Source organism: Pseudopipra pipra, chromosome 7 (assembly GCF_036250125.1).
Source record: "Pseudopipra pipra isolate bDixPip1 chromosome 7, bDixPip1.hap1, whole genome shotgun sequence".
Lineage (NCBI taxonomy): Eukaryota > Metazoa > Chordata > Aves > Passeriformes > Pipridae > Pseudopipra > Pseudopipra pipra.
Window position 1 is genome coordinate 37,301,590 of NC_087555.1, and position 21,899 is coordinate 37,323,488.

Here is a 21,899-nt window from a genome sequence, read left to right on the forward strand (position 1 = left end):
TCCTCCTCCCCTGAAACAAAATCCTTTATCACATTTTTGAATTAATTATAAAAGTTAAAAATTAAATCTTTCTTGTGTCCCCCATAATAATCCTCCCAGATCAGTTTTTGTCCATATTAATGGAGAACACATCCCTAGTAAGATTTAATTTCAAACTTTTATAATTATGGTTAAAATTAAATCTTACTGTGGCTGTATTACACATTAACATGAATGAAAGGCAGCCTAGGAGGATTATCAATGGTGCTCCAGCACGATTTATTTTTAACTTTTGCAATTAATTAAAATCTTTGGATAAAGATCTTGTTTTGGAGTGGGGGAGCCCCTGTTAAGATGAAGCCAGTGAAGTGTTTCCATTCTTGTGCAGGGTATTGATGCCAGGAAGGAAAAGGCTGGATCCCAGGGAGATCATCCCACAAATCAGTCCTCCCTGGTGGAGCACAACTTAGTTCTGAGCTCCCTCTGCTCTGGAGAAAATAGTGATAACACACCAAAACAGCAGTTTGTTCCTTAAAAACCACTCAGCAATACCCCACACAAGCATGGATACAACCTCCTTTGGGCCACAGACTTTTCCATGTGAATCCTTGTTGCAGAGGGAATTATTCTTTCTTTTTTCCCCCTGTGGGAGTGGAAACTGTTGTGTGCAGTCCTGTGGGGAGAACACCTTTCCAGAGGGGGCCAGTCTGAGGATCCCAAAGGATAATTAAAGTAATTCCTTTGGGACCAAGCCATGAACCTCTGCCCAGAATAAGTCTCATTCCATGTCTTGGTTGAGCTCATCTGTTGCCTTAGGGTGAGGAATGTCAGTAATTCCTAGATTTTATTATCCTTTGGGAATCTTTGGATTCTCCAGACTGACCTCCCAGATAAGTCAGGCCACAGACTTTTCCACATGAATCCTTATGGCAGAGGGAATTATTCTTTCTTTTTTGCCCCTGTGGGAGTGGAAACTGTTGTGTATAGTCCCATGGGGAGAACACCTTTCCAGAGGGGGCCAGGCTGAGGATCCCAAAGGATAATAAAAGTATTATTATTATTATTATTATTATTATTATTATTATTATTATTATAGGTCCTTTGGGACCAAGCCATGAACCTCTGCCCAGAATAAGCCTCATTCCATGTCTTGGTTGAGCTCACCAGCTGCCTTAGAGTGAGGAATGTCATTAATTCCTAGATTTTATTACCCTGTGGGAATCTTTGGATTCTCCAGACTGATCTCCCAGATAAGTCAGGCCACAGACTTTTCCACATGAATCCTTGTTGCAGAGGGAATTATTCTCTTTTTTTCCCCCCTGTGGGAGTGGAAACTCTCGTGTGCAGTCCCATGGGGAGAAACCTTTCAAGAGGGGGCCAGGCTGAGGATTGCAAAGGGTAATTAAGTTATTGTTTCCTTTGGGACCAAACCATGAAACTCTGCCCAGAATAACCCTCATTCCATGCTTTGGGAGAGCTCACCAGCTGCCTTAGGGTGAGGAATGTCAGTGGCTGGATAACTTATGGGTTGGATCTTGGAAAACACCACACAGACAAATATTACAATTTACTTCTAATTTCAGCTGTGGGTATCATGCCATTTAAATTCTCTTTTTCTCTTTCTCAGACCAAAAAGGATTTCTAAGGGTAAAATGACTTTGCCTGGACTATTTTTATGTGTTTCCCACCCAAAATGAACTTAGTCAGCAACACTGAATAGCTCAAGGTGTCCCTCACACTCCTTTTGCTGCATCAGCCGCCCTTGGCCAGCCAAAAAAATGGGTATAACTCCCAGGGATCTTTATTCTTACAAATTCTGAGTCCCCTCAGGGCTCAGATTGGTCACTCTCACTGTGCACAAAAGGTCTCACAACACCCTGTGCTGCCTCAGGTGAACTCCAGCATCCATGTGAGCTGCTGCCATGGACTGACTGGGAATGAGGGAGTTCCTTGGACTTATCAGGATGGGAAAGACACTTAAGATCATGAACCTAAAAAAATCCAATCCCTAAAAGCCATGTGTTCTTCTGGCACCAGCTGAGGATGAGTAGAACTTAAAATAATAAGCCAAGTAAGAAGTTTATTGTTTGGTTTTTTTCCCCTCAGAGAAATTTCTTCACTCCATGGCTTTATTCTTCCATGATCAAACATCCTACACTGCTGAAAAGTTATGCTAAGCCATAAATCATTCAAATTCCCTCTGACAAGCCAACAAAGAGTTTGCTCTAAAGGCTTTGCAGCACCTGGCTTTTATAAAATAGTTTTGGGTCACAATCAGTTCTGCCCCATCCCTGGAAGTGTCCAAGGTCAGGTTGGGCTTGGAACAACCTGGGATAGTGGAAGGTGTCCCTGCCCATGGCAGGGGGGTGGAATGAGATGAATTTTTAGGTTCTTGCAACCCAAATCAGTCTGTGATTCTCTAAGATGAGAAAAACAAAGAGGAGAGAAGCTGAGAACAGACAAGGCACAGTAGAGAAATAGTTGTAGCCAGAGCCTGAATTAAATCTCTGAAAGGGATCACCCTTGGCTGCAAACAAAATGCTGTCTCCTGTATGATGCCTTCAGCAATCAGGAAATGGGAACTTGCCCATTCTTTGTAAATATGAAGGTATTTACATTTCATCAAAAGTATCTGATTGCACTATCACGTTTTTTCTTCTAAGACAAACCACAGAGCCCAAAAACTTTGGCTAACCTCATTCTTTGTCAGTGATGTGCTTCAAGTTACACCAGGAATACCTCACTTTGTGTTTCCCAGAAAGTATCACCTGAAAAATACAATATTTATGGAAACTCTGAAAGAGAGGAGCTCATTTTAACATGGGGAGGGGGTCAGGAGGAGCAGAAAAAATACAACCTCATGTATTCACCTTGGAAAACCCAACAGCATTGCAATGAAAACATGATGGCTTTTGCCAAGAGAGAGGTTGAGGCATCTCCACTGGTTCCTGGGTTCTTAAGCAAATAATTTTACATCCTTTCTGTGTTGTAGTTAACTATCTGTAGGCATTCAGTCATCAGTCAACTAAAGTTCTACAAGAAGAAAAGTTGGAAATATCTCATTTTCAGTGACTGTTAAGCACAGTATTATTGAAATTTCAAGTGAACATTCAATCCAAATCAATTCTATTAATAATACTAATAAATTCATGCATATAATATATAAATATATATATTCATAAAGATATTATCTTTTTTTTCCTCTTTCCCTGCTCCAAATGAAGGAGTATTCATATCTGATACTTCCATGTAGGAATATCATACTCGGTTCTCACACAATTTCAATGAGTTATGACACAACAAGGAATAAGCAGTTCTACAAAGAAGGAATAAAAATCGCTTCAGGAAAGTTTCAGCTATTCAACAGGATATATTAAATGAGATTTCCTTAAATAATCTTCTCCTGATTTGCTGATACTGCCCCAAATTACCCAGAGATAGGCACTGAAGCCCTTTCCTTGTTCCCCCTTCTCTGTTATTCCAGGAGTGAAAGCCCCCATGTCGTGCCAACAGCCTTCATTATCCACCAGATTACACTGGAAGCAGTTCCTACATCTGAACAAAGTAAGTATAATTCCAAATATAAAAACCAAACAGCAAACAGGTCCCTCATAGCTTTTCTTCCCCTTCCTTGCTCGTTGCCCTGTGTATTCCCGACTAACCGAAATCCGGAATTATTTCCTCTGGGGAGTCCTGGAAACCATGTCATCAGGAGTGCCAGTGAATTTTCTGGGAACGATTTGAAATGTTTCCAGTTAAGCTCCAGACTTAACATCTCAAGAAGAAGAAAAACTAGTGTTTCTCCCACATCTTTTATTAAGCCCTTTAGGTCCTTTTACGAGAGAGGAAATACCAATTAACGTATAATTTAGCAGAACAAAATATTATCCCATTTCAACCAGTACCCACTTCCTTGAAGTTTATTCAAGCATTAATAACCATTTAATGCAATTTAACTACACTGAGGTATCCGTTACATTAATATCATATATCCATCAGGAAATTAGAGTTTTGCCTCTATGAATTTTGTATTACAAGAAAGTCTTTATAATTTTATTCTGCACTTTATGGTGGCTAATTTAAGTTTTAAAATGGTTCAGATAGCTTCCCAGTCTCTCTCTTCTGCAGTGTAATATGACTAACAAATTGTTACTGATGTTAAAAGATCATGAACACATCATTTATTAAACAGGGCCGGAGAGATAAGTTTGAAAGAAAAGTGTATTTCCCATATAATCCCTGTTTTCAGGAGCTGACATCCAGCCATGGGAACAACCTCCATGTGTTGGGGTGCTCAGGACCCCGGGCTCCAAAAACAAAGTCACAAAATATACTCAGCACCGGGTAAGAATTGAACCTCTCAGCCTAAAGAAACTCCCTGTCCCTCTCCAGGGATCCTTACCATGGGCTTTGGGATGCAAGTGGAATGAGAAAGAGATTTCCCCCATCCTACCTGCTCTGAGGGTCATGGATCAGGAATGCCTGTGAGAAAAGCTGAGCTGAGGCTCAACAATAAACTAAAGTAAAGACAGAAAATCCTTTTAAAGTCCTCAAATGTGAGACAAGCACAGGCAGGAACAGCTCCTCTGAAGTTTCCTCAGAGAAGCAGAGTAGCTTTAATTATTGCAGCACCAGTTTGTTCATCTATTTAAGTCCACAGGTCCTTTCACCTTTTGCCTGCGTCAAAATATCAGAATTTACACCCACAGCTGCTGAAAACAACCAGAAACAAATTCTGAGACAAAGTAAATTCATAACTGATAAAACAAATTAGTCTTGCTGTTAAAGATTGACACGATAATTAGGGTTAAATTCTGCATCACAGATGTGCTCTGAAGCTTTGCCCAAATTCCTTCGTCTTCCTATCCCAGTTAAAGAGGAATGAGAACACAGATTTCTCTTTCAGATTTGAGAATTTCAAGCTTTTTGATGCCAAATCCTTTTCTTAATAAGTATTTCCTACGCCACATTTTTCTTGTATGCCTTTATATACATTTGTTTGTAGCAAGATGGGCAATAAATCTTAATTCTGACATATTATTAAATATTAATTACAGAATACCTTCTCTCTTACAAACTTCTCTGCTTCAAATGAAGCATAACTTTTTGGACACACATTTTTTACTCACCCTATGAGTGCTTTTGCAGGGAAAACTATTTGATAAGACGTGGGGTAAGTGAATCCCAGGGAATCTGGCAGCAATGCCTACATCTGTCTTCCCCTTTTCCTACACTCCTGGACAGATCCTACAAATCAGCTGATTGCAGCCCACTCCTTTGGTAATTACATTCATCACCTCCTTGTGCCACTGGAAAACAACCAGACACTTTTCAAGCATCGAGGATTAATTTGTACAGAAATGAAAGAGTTTCATTTTGTTCTAACTGTATCCAAGAAACCCTTTTCGTGTTGGTTTGAGGGTCAGTACACCTGGATCAGCTAGAAAATATAGTCCAGGTTCAAGCATAAGGAGAAATTATCCCACAAAAAGGGATTTATTGAGAGCCTGGGATGGTGGGAAGCAGAAGAACTTTAGATAATGGGCTGGACATGCTTCCCACCAACAGCAAAGTGGTGCCACCACTAAGGTTTCCAGATAAATACAAATTCCCAGAGGGCAGATTATACCCTCAGCTGATCAAGGGAAGAATCTTTGCTGTATTACCTTTAAATAAATAAATGGTGCCAAAAAATATCTGCCTTTTACGTCTCATTCAACAAGGTAAGTATAAATAAGCTTGAAAACCACTCAGTAGTCACCAAACACTCGACAGTGTAACGTTGCCACTCCTGTAATTTCACTGCAGTATTTAGAAATATCATACACTGGATAAAATAAAATACTCCCCTGCACAAGAACTGCTTCTCATCCCTTTTCCAGCACAATGCATTTTTCTGTGTCAGAAAATTACAGATTCTGAGAAGATGGATTTTCCTGGGGTGCATTACTCGGTCACCTACGTTCCTAAATGAGATGGTAGAGAGTGGCAGGAGAGTCCATATTAAATTTCTTTTACTGACAGGGTCACTATAGAATAAAAGATATCTGTCACACTGTTGATATGAATCTCCTCCTTGTTGTGCCTTTTGGCATCCATGGATAGGGAAAAAAAAAGCCTGAATCTGCTTTTTCTGCAAGTTCTTTCAACTCTTTAGTTCTTTTTATTTGTCCAGCAGGCTTTGGTCTTGTTAAGCTTTGCCTACTGAAGGGAAGGAAGAACAGGCCCAGTACATTTTATAATTCCAGAAGTGTTTTCTGGCCAGAGGGAACTGGCAAAACTCTTTGGGGGGGAGATTCAGCCACAGCAGACAGAGCAGCTTCACAATGCAACCAGCTTTAAGGCTTGGAGGAATAACACCATGTAGACATTATAAATATCTTGGGTTTAATTGTTTGGTGCACAGTTTCTGTCAGTCAGACAGAAAACCTTATGCATTTGTGGGAAAACAGTCCAATAATACCATTGAATTGAGGAAATCAGCACAGGGCGTGCACAGAAACCTTGAAGTTGAATTTCCCTTTGACTTTATATGTATTATAATGTGTTGTTACGAACAAAATCACAACATTTAGACAAGCAGAGGGAAAAAACTTGCCAAACACAAAAAAAACAAAATAAAACTACTGCTATGTCTCATGTTGCAATGATTTTTGCTGGTATAATTTAATAATATTGTTATATTTAAATAAACTCTAGAATTACACTGTGATTATACCAGAAGTTCCCACCCTGGTCCTGATTAATGAAATTATCAACAGAATTATCTTGGACCATCTCTACCTTATTTTAACCACCTCTAAAACAGGAAAGATATTTACCAAGCCTCAACTTTTAGCATAAAACAGACAATAGAAATATCATTGATGTGAGAGGAAATAAGTGATGGCCAGGATAGTTTACCTAAAAATCCCCTTTTTAGTGAACTTCAGCAGAATTTTAACCAATTTCTTAGTCTGGTGAAGAACACACATTTAGGGTTTATGGTCTTCCTTGTATACTTATTTTTCCATCTATTCCCAGTGGGAAAAAAATAAACCATCCTGAATTCCTCATAAAAAACCTAATAATGTTTCAGTACATCAGTAATCCCACATCACACTGCAACACTAAATCACTGCAAAAATAAACTCTTTTTAATGTAATAATTAATTAACTATTCAGACTGCAGCTCACATTTGTTGTATCAATTGGCATTTACTGCAATGCTAAAGGTAAAATATAACTCAGTAGATCTTTGGGGGAAAAACAGATATTTTCAATACCTTCTGAACCATAACAGGAGTCAAAATAGTACTTTAAATTCTGCAGGAATTTAAAGAAACGTATGCCTGAAAAAAGAAAAATCAATACTCAAAATAACACTGTGCAGGGATATACAATATAAAGAAGTGAAGTGCTGTATCTTTAGTTCATTTAAGCCTGTTTAAAAATAAATTTAAGCTGTGCTTTTATTTTCTAAACATTCTATTGAGAAAAGTACAGTTCAGAGAGACAACAGTGTTTTATGACAAAAAGATGCAGCTTGAGCACAGTTTAATATGCCACAAACTTTCCAGACTTCTACACTAATAAAATCCACTTGTGAACTTCTTTTAATAAATGCCCCCCATGCAAGAAAAAGGCAGTTTTACGCAGTTTCTGTGTTAAACCAATAAAATGCAAGGAAAACCCTCACACAGCATAGAAGGGAGTTGAAAAATAGAAGTGTTACATTTTTTCTCGAAGCAATAAAATTGGGAATATTCTTATGCATGCAACCAGTTAAAATGTTTTAATATAACAGCCTAATGTGTTGTTTTTCCTTATTAGATTCTTTGGGACTTGAAGAAACTTCAGTCTGAAGCAATTTTTAGCCGGAGCACAAATTACAATTGATAGGTGTCTTTTGTCAAGCACATTCTTCGATAATCTAATTGTACCTCACTAATGAGATCCGGGCTGGGAAGAGCATTGAGGTTCCCATGCCCCAGGTCAGAGGGGACTGAAAACAGCCTGGGGTGAAGCCCATCTGCTGCAGGAGCAGATGGGCCACCCCAAAAACCACCAGTGACAGAGGGGACCACGCTCCTGACCTCCCAGCCGAAGGGAAGGTGTCACCCCTTGGAGATCAGGATTAAATCACGGGTCATGCCTCCTTCCTGCTCCCCAAAAACCTCCTTCTCTGCATTTTCACATGATCACAGAACAATTTACACCCAATAAACACTATGTTTCTACACCTGGTGGGGATCAAAATTACTAATTATTTAATTATCTCTCCCATGGCCAGCAGGGCACCAGGGACTCTAGGACACGATAAAACTTCATTTTAACAGAAATCCACCTGTACAACAAACTATTTTCCTTCTCAAGGCACCAATCCATTTGCCAGTTGTCTCTCCTCATCCCACAGAATAACCAGGGATAAATTCCAAACCCACCTTTTCACCCAGAAAAGAAAACCTTGCAACACAGCACAGATCTAAACCAGGAGAGCTCCCACAGCAATATTCCAGCACCAAGTGGCAACCACTTGGATAAAACACACATCCTTCTATTTCTTCTATATATTTAGTTTTTATTTCTTTTGTATATTTAATTTTACCCCAGGGCATTTAGTTTGTTTGAGCAAACAAGGCTTTCTCCCACCCATTTCCTTCCCTGTTTAATTATACCTTGAAAGGTCTAAAAGCAGCTTCCTATGAGTTACTGTCCTGCAGAATCATTTTAGGAATGTGACACCATTTTTAACAATTTTATATATGTAAAATATAGACTAAATTTCTCCATAGTATAATCTTCAGTGACACTAACAGGTTTTACAGCACACAATTGAGAGGATAGAGAAGTGAAAATTCCCATCTATTACAGCAGATGAAAAGCCAGAGAAGTTAAAATATAGCTTTCCTTAAATGTTAGTTTATCCTGTATATTACTTTTATTATTAAAATCACAAAGTACAGAAAATTTACTTTATGTCCACAGGAAAGCACAATTTTTTTCCTGAGCCATTTCAAAACTTAACTCTTTTCCTGCTGCAGGGTTTTGTGTGTTTAATGAACAAAAATATGCACTAGGGAAACATCCGTTTTTGCCAAAAATTTCATTAATCCATCATTTCAACAGTTGTTTCAAAGATCTCATTGTAACTACAAGAAAAAAAATCACACTAAATAAATTCTGCAAACAAAAGTTCACAAGTGAGACGCTGTTGATTAGTCTGAAGGTTGAAGCTGCTTTTGTTTGCGTGATGTTCTGCTCCCCTACAATATTTCAAGATAAGAATGATCCATTTAGACCCCTGTACAAGCCAAGCCCCCAGTAATCATTTTCTATTATATAAAAACAAAACCAAAATTAAAAAAACCACACAAGAAAGCAACAAAAACTGTCAACTTATCTAAGTTAAAGTTGTGAACTCTGATTAGGAGCAGGAAAAAACCCAAACTAGAGCTGGAGAATTCCCATACTCAGCCTGTTCCAGGAAACTCAATGCCAGTGGCCAGTTATTAAGATTTTTCCAGGGAATCAGATAAAACCCAAACTTCCTGAACTGATTTACACTTCTAGACATGCAGGATTCACCAAATAGTAATTGAAGTTCAAGCAAAATTGAGTAGACAATGAGTTTTTAAAATGCTTTATTCGAGGAGCCCGAGAGTCTGAATTTCTTCCTTCAACCATCATTATTGGAAACATATTTTGTACTGATGGATCAGCAAAGTCCTGAGAAGAAATCAAAGCTTCAATAAGTTATTTTTTCCACTTTAGAGCACTGTGGGAGAGCAAAATGACATGTTCTCATGTGCAGCCCTGCTGTAGCTACTACAAGAGTTACAAGTTCTGAGCTCCCAAACTTTTCTACAATTGCTTTTATAATCTCTTTCTTTTAATATTCCCTTTTTAGGCTATAACTCGAAAATTCTCTCTAAACCAATTGAGAAGCAGCAAAATAAAAAAGCAAGAAATCCAGGGATTTTACACTAAAAGCTATAACTGTGCAAGTTGGTTTTTTTTTTTTTGAGTGGTTCTGCTAAAAAGCAGAAGGGAGAGAAAGCTGAAATTTGAAAGTGCTGAAGGGAAATAGGCCCTTTGTTGAATATATTTAAGAAAAAGCATTGATATGGAACTTCTCAGTGTGCCCTCTAAATTCTTTAATACCACATGGCACAATTCACAGCTTCTGTTTTCTTAGCAGAGCTTTTCCAGAACTTTCCTTCTGAGACATTGCCTGAACTTTTCTCAGGCATGTGAATGGGATTTCTCTTTGCCTGATAGTTCTGCTCCACATTTTCCTCTTGCAATAACTATTTAACTTCCTCAGGTGCTGAGCAGTTCATATAGTTGAGAATTTGAGTATTTCATCCCGGGTTTATGCAGGGGAAGAATTAATCCCTTGGTCACTCACACTTCACATGCATTTGTTCAGAAAACAGGGGGGGGGTTTCATGTTTTCTTTCCAAAGAAAAAGCGTTTCTTGGAAATCTGAAAGGTTTGTTTCCTGGGTTTTTTATATTCTTCCTCATTTCTTGCAAGTTCACTTAACATTTTTGGCTCCTTTATAAAAGTTTTCATATAATGGGGATGCACTTAATCATCTGTAGCTGAAAGAATTCGACGACAGTCATTCAAGTTTTTTTTAGTCACCTCATGGAATTTTTACCCTTTGTGCCATCTCCACACCTTTCACATTTATCATTTCATCCATCTGAATTCTGATCTCCACCTCAGCATGAAGTAATTAATTGCTCACCTTTGTGGAGATTGGTATTTTCACAGAAAATATTACACCCAGAGATGTTTCACAGGCACAGGTTGCCCAGAGAAGCTGTGGCTGCCCCTGGATCCCTGGAAGCATCCAAGGCCAGGTTGGACTGGGCTTGGAGCAACCTGGGGTAGTGGAAGGTGTCCCTGGGATGGAAGGAGATGATCTTTTAGGTCCCTTTCAACAAAACCCAAACTATTCTATGACTCTACGAAGTTAAGAAGGATCTCATGGATCCATCTCCACCTCAGAACTTGATATTATCCACAGCCAGACACTCTGAGCTATGAAAATACCTGTGGAGCTGCATCCCAGGTTGGGTAATACCCAAATAAAAGTTCTAGGGAAAACAGGCAAAAATTTTATATAAAAATCAAATCAGGCACATAAACATGTTTTAGTTTACCAAGCAGACACAGCTTAAACCCTCTCTCCCTATTTGGGGCCACTGATATGCTGGGAATACAACACAAAAACTGAAACAGCTCCTCTTTCTTTTTCCAGAGCATGCAAAAAGTGGAGTAAACAATGGTTGTCACCCATTTGATCAGTATTTTTCGAAAAGGAGTCTGTGTGCACACACTGGGTCATATAAAGTCCATAAAACTCATGATTCCTGGAAAAAACTGATTTACTGTGCATGCCCTGACCATGAAGATGCTGTTTGGTTGGACATTTCCCGGGAACAGAAGCCCCACTGCACTTGTTCTCTGCAAAGGGCATTTCCAGAATTCCCAAATATCCAGGGGACAATTTGGATCTACTGTGTTTCCCAGGTAGTCAGATATCCAGAAATCCTGAACAAACAGTATTTAAGTCACTAAATTTCATGCAGAAAAAAATAAGTGAGAGGAAAAAAAGGAAAAAGAAAAAATATTTGTCTGGGGAATTTTAAATATATGCTCTATAATACACTCTTTATTTCTGAAAAAGAAAGAGGTAGATGGTAAATGTTTTTGCAAGACAGTGATAGTCAACCCTGTTAGAACCATGAAAATCAACTGTAAACACAGCACTCATCAAGGAGAAACTGAAGCTGAAGAAAGAGAAATGAGGTGGAAAGCAGCAAACTAAGAATGAAAAATAAACAATGTGAAGCATCAACTTCAATAGGTTTTACTCTTGAACTGGAGGGGAGATACTGGGGAAGCTCCTTAAATAAGATTTTTAAAATAAGCCTTTATCTTTCATTTATGATTTTTGTCATAAAGAGGAGTGTGGTGAAGTTTATTGGTGGTAAAAAAATACTGGGTATCAAACATACACAGAAAGGTAGTAATGGTTCCTATAAATGTATCATCTGTCCTTGATCAGATTAATATAAATGGAATTAAATATAGTTATAGAATGTACAAGTTCAAGGTGGCACATTAATCCCAGGAAAAGCAGTAGGGGATGAGGAATGTGACTGCTCAGGATATCAGAAAGGTAAATGAAGAGATCTTAGTCTTGGCACAGGTATGAATGCGTATGAACTTGCTGTTGTTGAGTTTTAGCTGGATATTAGAAAAAAACACAACAGGAACATCATTCCTGAATGCACCACAGGGAAAGCAGCAGAAGGAAAATACTCAACTAGTTTCAAGACAGAGGGCGATGAATTTCTGAACAGAATTTTAGGATATAGAGTGTTTTTTGCACTAGGCAGAAATAGAGCCTAAGCTCAGACTGTGCTATGAACCTACCTCAAAAAGCCGTGTTAAAATACTAAGTAAGCACTTAAATTAATTCTACTAAAGCAAATAGAAGTTATTCTATTTTCCTTAAGAGCAGAAAGGATTTAGGAAGGTTCGGAAATCTCATCAAGGATATATAACAAGAGTCTTCTGTGCCTAGAAAGGCTGGGGAAGAATTTTGAGAACAACTTGAACACTGCTGACTGGACATCTCTGCATGATAAGGACCAGATGGAAAAGCCAGAAGAGACTCCATGAATTCCCTTGGAAGTTGTCCCTGAGCATTAATTTTGCCCCAAATCTGCCTCGCGCTGACGTTCGCGTTACCAAACCCCACACCACCGACACATCTACGTAAAACTCTATAATCAAACCCATGCTAACCATTTTAAATATTGCAAGGCTCTAAACAGATTAAAGATATGACTTTATTTAAGCATTTGGGTTTGCAGGAAAACGTTTCACCACCATGCCATGTGTGGTTGAACTGCAAACTACAAATAGGCTGTAATAACACAGCTTTGTGATTAACCAAACAACTAATAACCAAGAAGACACAGTGACCAGCTCTCATCCTTATGTAAATAAGGAAAGCTTATTTTTGCTCGTTAATAGCCGGCAAATAACAATGAAATGCTTTTAAATAAGTTTTAAAGAGGATAAGATCAAGAAATCAATGTGGCGAGCGCCCTTTTCGATGACCGCACACCACGTCCACGGCTGGAGCAGGACACGTTTGCATTGTTATTTGGCTGTAAACAAAATGAAAAGATCTGTCATGGAAATTTAAACAGAGAGCCTGGTTACATAAACTGAAACATTCTCAGCCCCACTACAGCACAATCAACAGTCTGAAGAGACTGCACGGCTAAACAAAGTTTGGGGATGTTTTTGGATCGGGGAGAAAGATTAATAAGCAGAAAATAACTCTTGGCTCCCGTCGCAAACTCTTAGGAATATAATTTTAAATTTGTGTAAATCCGAAGATGGATGTTTCAAGCTTATGAAATAACCATTTATTTCCCCGCAGTGTTGAAAAAACGCACCCGCGCGGAAACAAATCTCCTCGCCGGCCAGTTTTACCAGAATATACTGCTTTTACCAAAAAAAGCAACTTAAATCAATCTGACCTATCTGTTCTCCCAGATAATTGTAACTGCGGTCAGAGGACAACTAATCTTCTATAAATGGTCATCTTTCCAAATTATCCTGCCTTCAGAACGTGCTTGATTAAGTGCACGAGCACCACGTTCCGGAGACATTCCCGGTGGCCACATGGGAGAGGGTTTCTCTCTGTTTGTTGCAGGTAAACAACATTTTGCTTCATCACAAGACCTTGCAGAAGTCCCAGAGTTGTTGTCTTGCCCTAAATGGAAATATTAGGACAACTGGGATGAGAGGGGAGTCTGGGGAGGTCTCCTTCTAGGAGAAACATCCCCTCTCCAACAGCATCTCCCGCTCTCAGCAGGGCACTGGGAGATGAGCACTCCCAGATTTTGGCAGCTGAGTTAAGTCTCTGTTCCTGGCACAGAGGGAGGGCTGGCCTTGGGTCATCAGGCTTTTTTCAGTGGGAATGGTTTGCTCAGATCTGAGGCTGTTTTCTAGATCAGATGGACAAACAAACTACTCCCTGCACTGAAATCTGCGGTGCCACCATCGAATAGAACATGCCATTAACAAATAAAACATGCCATCATCAAATAAAACAAACACATAATGCTCACTAGCAGAAAGTATCTGGTGTAACTCAGCTCTAGAAAGAGGAATGATGAATCACAGCCTAATCAACTCCTCTGCAGTATCCATCTTCTTCACTGAAATGCAGTAGGATGTCATAAATTCAGGTTAATTTTACAAGTGGCCTGCTGTTTGTAAATGGCCTTTGTTATGTGTGATTAAAACATAATGTGCTTTACTCCATCAGACCTGTGTCAGACCCCAGTGATACCTGAAACTGGGAAAGCAGGATTTCTGACTCAGAGCAGCCAAAGGTTAAACGGATCTTTCCACTAAGGGGTGGAGTGGGACAAGTTATCAGAGAGGCTGTAGAAGCCCATCTAACTGCACTCCTCCCTCACCTCCAGAAGGAGTAACTATCCTGTTATAAACACCAGGAGAAAAAGATCTGGGATGCAGAGCTGCTCAGTGAGGAGCTGTGCACAGATAAAGTGGCTACACGGTTTCCTGCAAAGCACCCAACACCTCCTCTCCATAAATCCCCTCATCTGGAACAGGAGGATGATGTACAACACAGAGCATGGCCTTAAGGCTGGGGAAAAAAATTCAAAATGCTTGTGCTTGGGGATGTAAGAGACGATATTTGAATGGCACAGTGAGAGGGGCTTGTTTTCCTGTGCTCCTGAGCTCACACAGGGCCCCACCCTTGGCTCCCACCCTCCCTGTCTAGCCCTGATTCCACCTTGTTTCTCATGCAAAGAGAAAACAGGATCCACATTCCCTTCTGTTTTGGCAAAAGTGCTTGTGTTGCTTAAAAAAGCCCTTGGAAATATAGAACCAGGTGCTGTTTCGTTCCAGCCACATATGCCCAAAAAGCAAAGGTTTTGATAAATAGTCCAACTTATGGCACACCTCTAATTTCTCCTCTTTCTTTAAAATACTGGACCACAGCTCAGCTTGATAAATGCTGAAGAATATTTCAGGGTACACACATCTAACCACCCAGTCAACCGTGGCAGAGGAGGAAAAAGTAAAACACGTGTTCAGAACACGAAAAGAAACGTAGTTTAGAAACACGGTAAATGAGAGAGAGTAAAAGGGGATTTAGGCTCCTTTTGGGGTGTTTTTCTACATTTAAAAGGGGTTTAGGCTTTCTTCACAACAGAAATAAAGAGTAGAAGGAGCAGGATAACATAACCCTTACATTTTAGGCCAAAGCATGTTTTTTACGTTATAATTAATGATTTTTGATGATATTAAAAATCACTGTATTAGTCACCCGGTATATATAGAAAACTGGAAGCTATCCTGAAGGCTCAGTCAGTCACAGCACAGAGTTAAAGTTAACAAAAACTTGCTGTTTTGCAGAAATTAAAACATTACACATTGCCCAGATTGACAACACGAGCTGGAACGGTGCCAGAGGAGCAGCAATGATTTATTAGGTCTGTAGCACTTAATCCAAGAAATAAAAAGGACTTACGTGACGGATGAGCATAAATGAACTATTGGGTCAGACATCCATTTCTTAAAAAGCAAAATAAAAGAGGCTGAAGCAAGATACTGTGTAGGTTTTAGTATATATTAATGCATTAGAGCTTTGCTGGTGTAATTTTAAATATCTGAGTTTTAATCAACCCCAAAACGATTATTTTTTTTAAACCAGACTAGTTTAAATAAATATTTACCGAGTCCCATCACGTCATACTGCCCTTGTTTTTGGTAATATCATCATGGCTCAGAAAACATTTACAAAGAATTAGGACAGAGGCTAAAACCCTGACCCTGCTGAAGCCAATGACCAAATCCACACTGTCAGCAGAGATGTGGAGTTTCATGCTAAACCCTTTCCTCCTCTACAAAATAAGCAGTGAAGGGAGAGGGAGCATTTACATCATCTTAGACAAGATCAGAATCTACACGTGGGGCCAAAGATTTTTATAGCTCAGTGTGGTTTGACTCAACATCGGTAATAATCCAGTACTTGAGTGCCAACACCATCTTCTACCAGAGTTTTCTTCTCAAAAGATAGTAGCAGATCCACAATGTACTTAGTTCTGTAAGTCTAGGAAGATTTTAATAGGAAAATGATCTTATTCTTTTTTGTGAGTCTCACTGGTAAATTTTTAAGCTGCTCTGCTTTGAGGTTTAGTCACCTGAAAAATAACCTTTTTTCCCTGCCTATTTACAGTATTGATAAATCATTTTCAGCACAGAAATTTCCCCCTTGTCATACAAACTCGATCAGAAAGCAATAAAAAGTACAATAAATGGCCAACTCCAGGCTAACCTGTGTGGTTTGACACAGCTGAACAAGCTGTGAAAAGGAATATTGTTCCTTTAATAGCCCGACTGAAGTGGTGCTCAAAACAGATTGGGCTGACAATTTTTGCAACCTTGGTGTCTCCTCCAAGATTTACAATGGCACAGCTCCCCTTTTTAGCAAATTAAACCTTGTGTCAAGGCTTAAAATTAAATCCAAACTTCTTTTCTTCTCTGTACAGAAGGAACAAATTGGCACCACATGCCGGTAGTCAAGGAGTGCTGATGGGAAACAGAGTGAAGGGAGCGCCCTCCAACCTGGAAGGCGTCACTAGTCAAAATCAACTGGGATAAACAGTCAATTCCACTTAAAGTTTGACATATAAAGGCTTGTAAGAGAGAAACATTCAAATATAAGAATTCTTCTGTACCACACAAACCTGTCTCGGTGCCAACACTTAAACTTTCTGTGCTGTGCAAGCACTTTGTGGAAATCTGCCTTCAGTACGGTTTGATGTTGTAAGACCCTGCCTTGCCAAAGCCTTTTTAGTTTGTTCCAGAGGGAAAAAAAAAAAAAGAGGAAATACAACAGACACAGAATGTATGAATGTCAGTGACTTAATATCACGTTGCCTACTGGTACCAATACAATTTTTTTTTCATCACGCAGGATTCTGGTTTATAACATTTTAAAGCTTAACTCAAACGGATACTCCAGGTAAAACAAAAGGGGGTGTCTAAGGATGGACACATGAACTGCTTTTCATGGACAGAAAGGGAAGAACAGCTTTACAAAATCACCCAAAAGCCACATTATCATCCAGTGAAGGAAGTACCTCATCATTATTTGAGGATTCCTGAAACAGGTCTCACATCTAATCCATCCCAAAACCCACTTTACCCACTGTTTGCATGCAAAAGTAACTCTACATTTCCCAGATTTAGAACCAAACCCAGGCCAGGACTCTCAATTTTTAGGAAAGGTTTTGCTCCCAGTTGTGATCTGCTTAAGCACCAGCACAGAAATTGGTACAAAAAAGGGATCTTTTCACAATATAACAAAAAGATTGAATATATCTAGTTTTAAAAGTCCTTTTACCTTTTTTTTACTAACTATGTAGGTATCAGTGATTGAGAGTAATTTGATTTCCTGCTTCAGGTTTTCCATTGGTCTTCCCTTACTGCTTCTAATGAAAGTCCTTAATTAAAAATACGTGCAGCAAAACAACAGCCCTGGTTATGGAGAAAGTGGGAAAATAAGAGTTATTTTCTCCCAGTGCAGCAGATCAAAAGAAAGCATTCATTACAATTCAACCTCAGTTTTAAGCATGTGTTTAAAACTTTTGAGGATGAGGAGTTAAAACACTACAGAGATATTTGCAGAGCACACAGAAGAATCATCAGCTCACAACCCATCCCCACCAAGAGAGATATTGCAGTCCCAATGCCACACCTGGCTGTGTTAGAAAGTCAATGTGAAAACAGCTATAAGATTCTATTTCTTCAAATCATCAATTTTATTAAGGTTTTATTTATGTAGATTATTTTTTTCTATGCTGCTGTAGGTGGACTGTTCTGTAGTGTTTAAAAAAAACCCCACACTCTACAACAATTTTGTCAAAATGTGAAGTTTTCCAGACTAGAGAAACACAAAACTGCTCCACAATGACTGGAAAAAGTGATCTGTCAGCTGGGAGAGGGAAGGGAAGCCTCACATCCCAGCACCTGACCACACTCTCAGGTGAGGACCAGGCTCCCTGCCAAGACATTAAGACCCTCTGCTCATCATTTAACCTCTGGAAGTGCCCAAATTCCCCAATAACCACCTTATAAACTTATTTTTTGCTGGTAAATAAATATTCCAGTGGGATAATCTCATTGCACTGGGGTAATTGCAGATGGTAGATATAGAATTTTAACCAAGAATAAATTAAAACGTGGAGCCCTGCTGAAGGTTTTGCACGACTCTTCAGGAACTTTTGTTTCCTACAGCATTTCTCAGCTAAAGTTTCATTCCTGCTTTGCAGTTCACCTCTGTGTTTAAGTAATAATTATAGTTGTGACATCCAGTGACAAAAGCCAGAAAATTCAAAATTAGCAGAGACATGCTCTGTCCATTGTTTGAATGTACTCAGCTGGTTTTGCTTTACTAATACCACCAAGACAGAAATTTTCATTTCCCCAAAACACAAACTTCTGGCCAGGGGTTACCGAGTGAAATAAATCTTATTCTTGGAAGAGATTTTTTGTTTGACACCTGAATCGGTTCTGCTGGTTTCTCTCCTTTTCTCCTCCTTCAGATGGAGCCTTAGAACTCGAAGCCAAAACACAGAGTCTTAGAGCTATCACAACAAAAGCTCGGCATCCAATTTCTCCTTCCAAATACACTCTCCTCCGAAAATGTATCCACAAAGCCATCTCCTTATTAGCCTGCACAGAGCTCGGAGGCTTTGCCACGGCAAGGATGTCTCAAACATTTTGATATGCAATTGCTTTCTGAGTGGCGTGGAAGCCAAGGTATGAAAACACACACTTTCAGAGCTGACTATTTTGGATTTAGAAGTTTTAAGACAGATGCACTTCATTTTCTCTTGTAATAGACTGGTAAATGCTGAATGCATCTGACATCAGCAATAATACCATACAATAAAATGGTGAATAATGAGTTTATGCTGCTGTGTACCATTTTTTCCCACCTGTTTTCTTCCATATATTACTCTTTTTTTTTCTTCCTCTTCTGTGTACAAGTGAGAAATTCCCTTTTTATATGTTTATATATGCACATTATACATCTTCTGCTTTCTTTTAGGTTGAGAAAACACAAGAATGCCTTATTACCGAGTGGTTTCATATTGGTGTTCTCATACACTCTGAGTTTTTAAGAAAACATTTTTTTTTCTCCTCCTGATACAAAAGAGCTCCAGATCTTTTCCTTTGCAATCCTAAAATAATCACAAGATTTTTTTTTCCAACCTCTTCATTAAGTCCCAGTCCAATATTTACTGGAATCGACTGGAATTTTGCCACGGACTTCTGTCCAGGCAGGTCTACCCTTTTGGTTTAGTGGACTAATTCCAGTATTATACTATTGTATCTGTTGGGTTGTATCCCACAGGAATTTGGCCCACAGCTTCACTAATTAGGATATGCTATGATAGGACACTGAATCCGCCAAAGCTTTGAAGTGGATCTGCTGAAACCATCACCTACAGCGAGATCCCTGAAGACCAAAAGTCTTTTAAACACAAGAAAGCCAGGCTTTATTTGAATAAAATTAGAAATTTAACTTTCAAATGGAGAGAGCTCAAAGTGACTGGGGAAGGCAGGGCTGAAGTAGAAAGGTTTCTGCTCCATTATCTCTCTACGCCCTTGCTCGTGGGCTTTATTTTATCTGATTCGAGCCACTTGCAGAGAATTTTGCCTGATTTTCTCTCATTCCCTGCAATGATCCTTGCAGCCTGTTTGGGGACCTGTTGGGGGCATAAGAAAAATGCAATGAGCTTTTTTTGTTTCCTATTTTCCTTTTCTCGTTCCTTTTCCTCCTGGAATTGTCCTCCTCACCCCACTGGGAGGTCGGAGGGAGCTCTGCAGATCTCTGACACTTTGGGCTGGTGGCAGATCCATATTTATCTCTCTTACCTATGGAAATCACTTAATCCCTTCAGTCTTCTGAAATAATTCCTCCCCAAAATCTCCAGTTATTTCTTCCTGCCCCTTTTTTCCCTTCTCCACCTCTTCATCTGTCACCAGGGCCATTTGCAAGAACTATAATGACCCATCATTTATAATTTACTATGAAACCCCCAAATTTCACATCTAGTCCACACCTAAATCCAACTTCCACCACCTATTTGCTACAGTTTCAAGCTCTTGGGATTTTTTTCCCTCCCTTACTGCCCCACACTCCTCAGATGTTCTTGCAAATGGGTTATTAATGGCCAGACCATCTAGTGGGAAAACAAGAAAGCTGGCTGGTCTTTGATTTCAGGATTGTTGGGATTTGTTTGCTTGTGTTAATACTTCTTCCAGCCTACAGGGATGTCTTTTTACCTTTGTTACATTATTAGTTTTAACAACTGTATTATTTATTTTCATTGCTTTTCATTCTGTAATTGTTAAAAATCCATTAAACTATAGCAGCTGAATAATTTTTTCTCTCCCCTTCTTTATACCCAAGAATGAAGAATTAACTAACAGTTTAATTAAAACAGATAAACTGAGAGAGATGTTGGTTCCCCTGAGAGGATTATACACACATCTGATATTTTCAGAAGAATGAGGGGGAAAAATATTTATGAGATTTTAATTATATGCAATTCCATAGTTACGATTTTTCCTCTTCAACGGGAAGGGTCTGTCTTTCCACCTGGAGCACGGGCCCAACTTCCAACTAGGAAGGGCAGGAAGGTTCTACAGTGGAATCAGGATCAAGTTTTTCCAGAGGCAGCTCTAGGTATATGGGGTTGGCTTAAGGGAGAGGGAATACAGTGATTGGACAAGGAGAAATGGTCTTAAATTGGAAGAGTAGGTTTAGATTAAATATTAGGAAGAAATTCTTCCCTGTGAGGGTGGGGAGGCCCTGGCACAGGTTGCCCAGAGAAGCTGTGGCTGCCCCTGGATCCCTGGAAGTGTCCAAGGTCAGGTGGGAAGGGGCTTGGAGCAACCTGGGCTAGTGGAAGGTGTCCCTGCCCATGGTAGGGGCTTGGAATGTATTCAAGGACCCTTCCAATCCAAGCCACTCTATGATTACAAATGTCACACTCACACCTGAATTCAGGGTTACACCTCAGAAGGTCGGGACAACTGGCCAAGGAAGATACCAATCACTTGCCACAGGCATCTATTTCTATATGAAATCTACCAGGAACGGAAAATTCAAATTTTCCAGGATGGGGGCGATTGAAAATCTCACATTTCACACCAAGCAGTCTGTTTGGAACAGACTCAGAGCTCCAACTAACTCTTCCCTTCGTGTTGCAGAGTCTATTGCCATGCCCAGTGTGGCCATAGCATGTTATGGCTTTTGCTGATATCCACCATGGTCAGTGCTGCCCACAAGCTCCAAAGCCTCATACCTTCCCCCTAGGAACAGCTCAGGATGTGGAAAGCAGCTCCACACCATCTCCAGCTCTTTCCCCACATCCCTAAGTGGAGGTATGAACCACCAGATGAGGATCAACATTATATCTGCTGGATTTTCCAAGCCTGTGCTTGCTCAGCTCCACATGCTTTGCTCTCTAGTCTTGATGAAAACAGCAAACATTCATTTCTTGGGCTGATGCTACTGTGAAAACCTGGAGTTCAGAAGAAGTTGGACCCACCACAATCACTTCAGGTTGGAAGGTGCTCCCAGAGCTTTGTTACAGCAGACAAGGACAGCAAGTTACAGGCTGGCCTTGGAAGTCCACCAGGCTCCAAAGCTTTGGTCTCACTCTGCTCCCTCCACACCAGGCACCATCTGTCTCAAAGTCTTGGCCCCTGAGAAGGTGTCACATCCTTGGCAGCTCCCCCTGCTCAACCCAGCACGATGGGAAGGCTGAAAGCACAAGTACAGCCAA

General features: G+C 39.7%; 1 long non-coding RNA gene across 1 annotated transcript; it reads right to left on the reverse strand.

Annotated features, from left to right (window-relative positions):
- Positions 1 to 14,139: 14,139 nt before the first annotated feature.
- On the reverse strand, positions 14,140 to 16,887 carry LOC135417638 (uncharacterized). The gene is made up of 3 exons (XR_010432162.1): positions 16,782 to 16,887; positions 15,563 to 15,606; positions 14,140 to 14,216 (listed from the first exon to the last, which is right to left on the reverse strand). It is a non-coding gene; the product is annotated as an uncharacterized LOC135417638 (long non-coding RNA).
- Between the last annotated feature and the right edge of the window lie 5,012 nt (positions 16,888 to 21,899).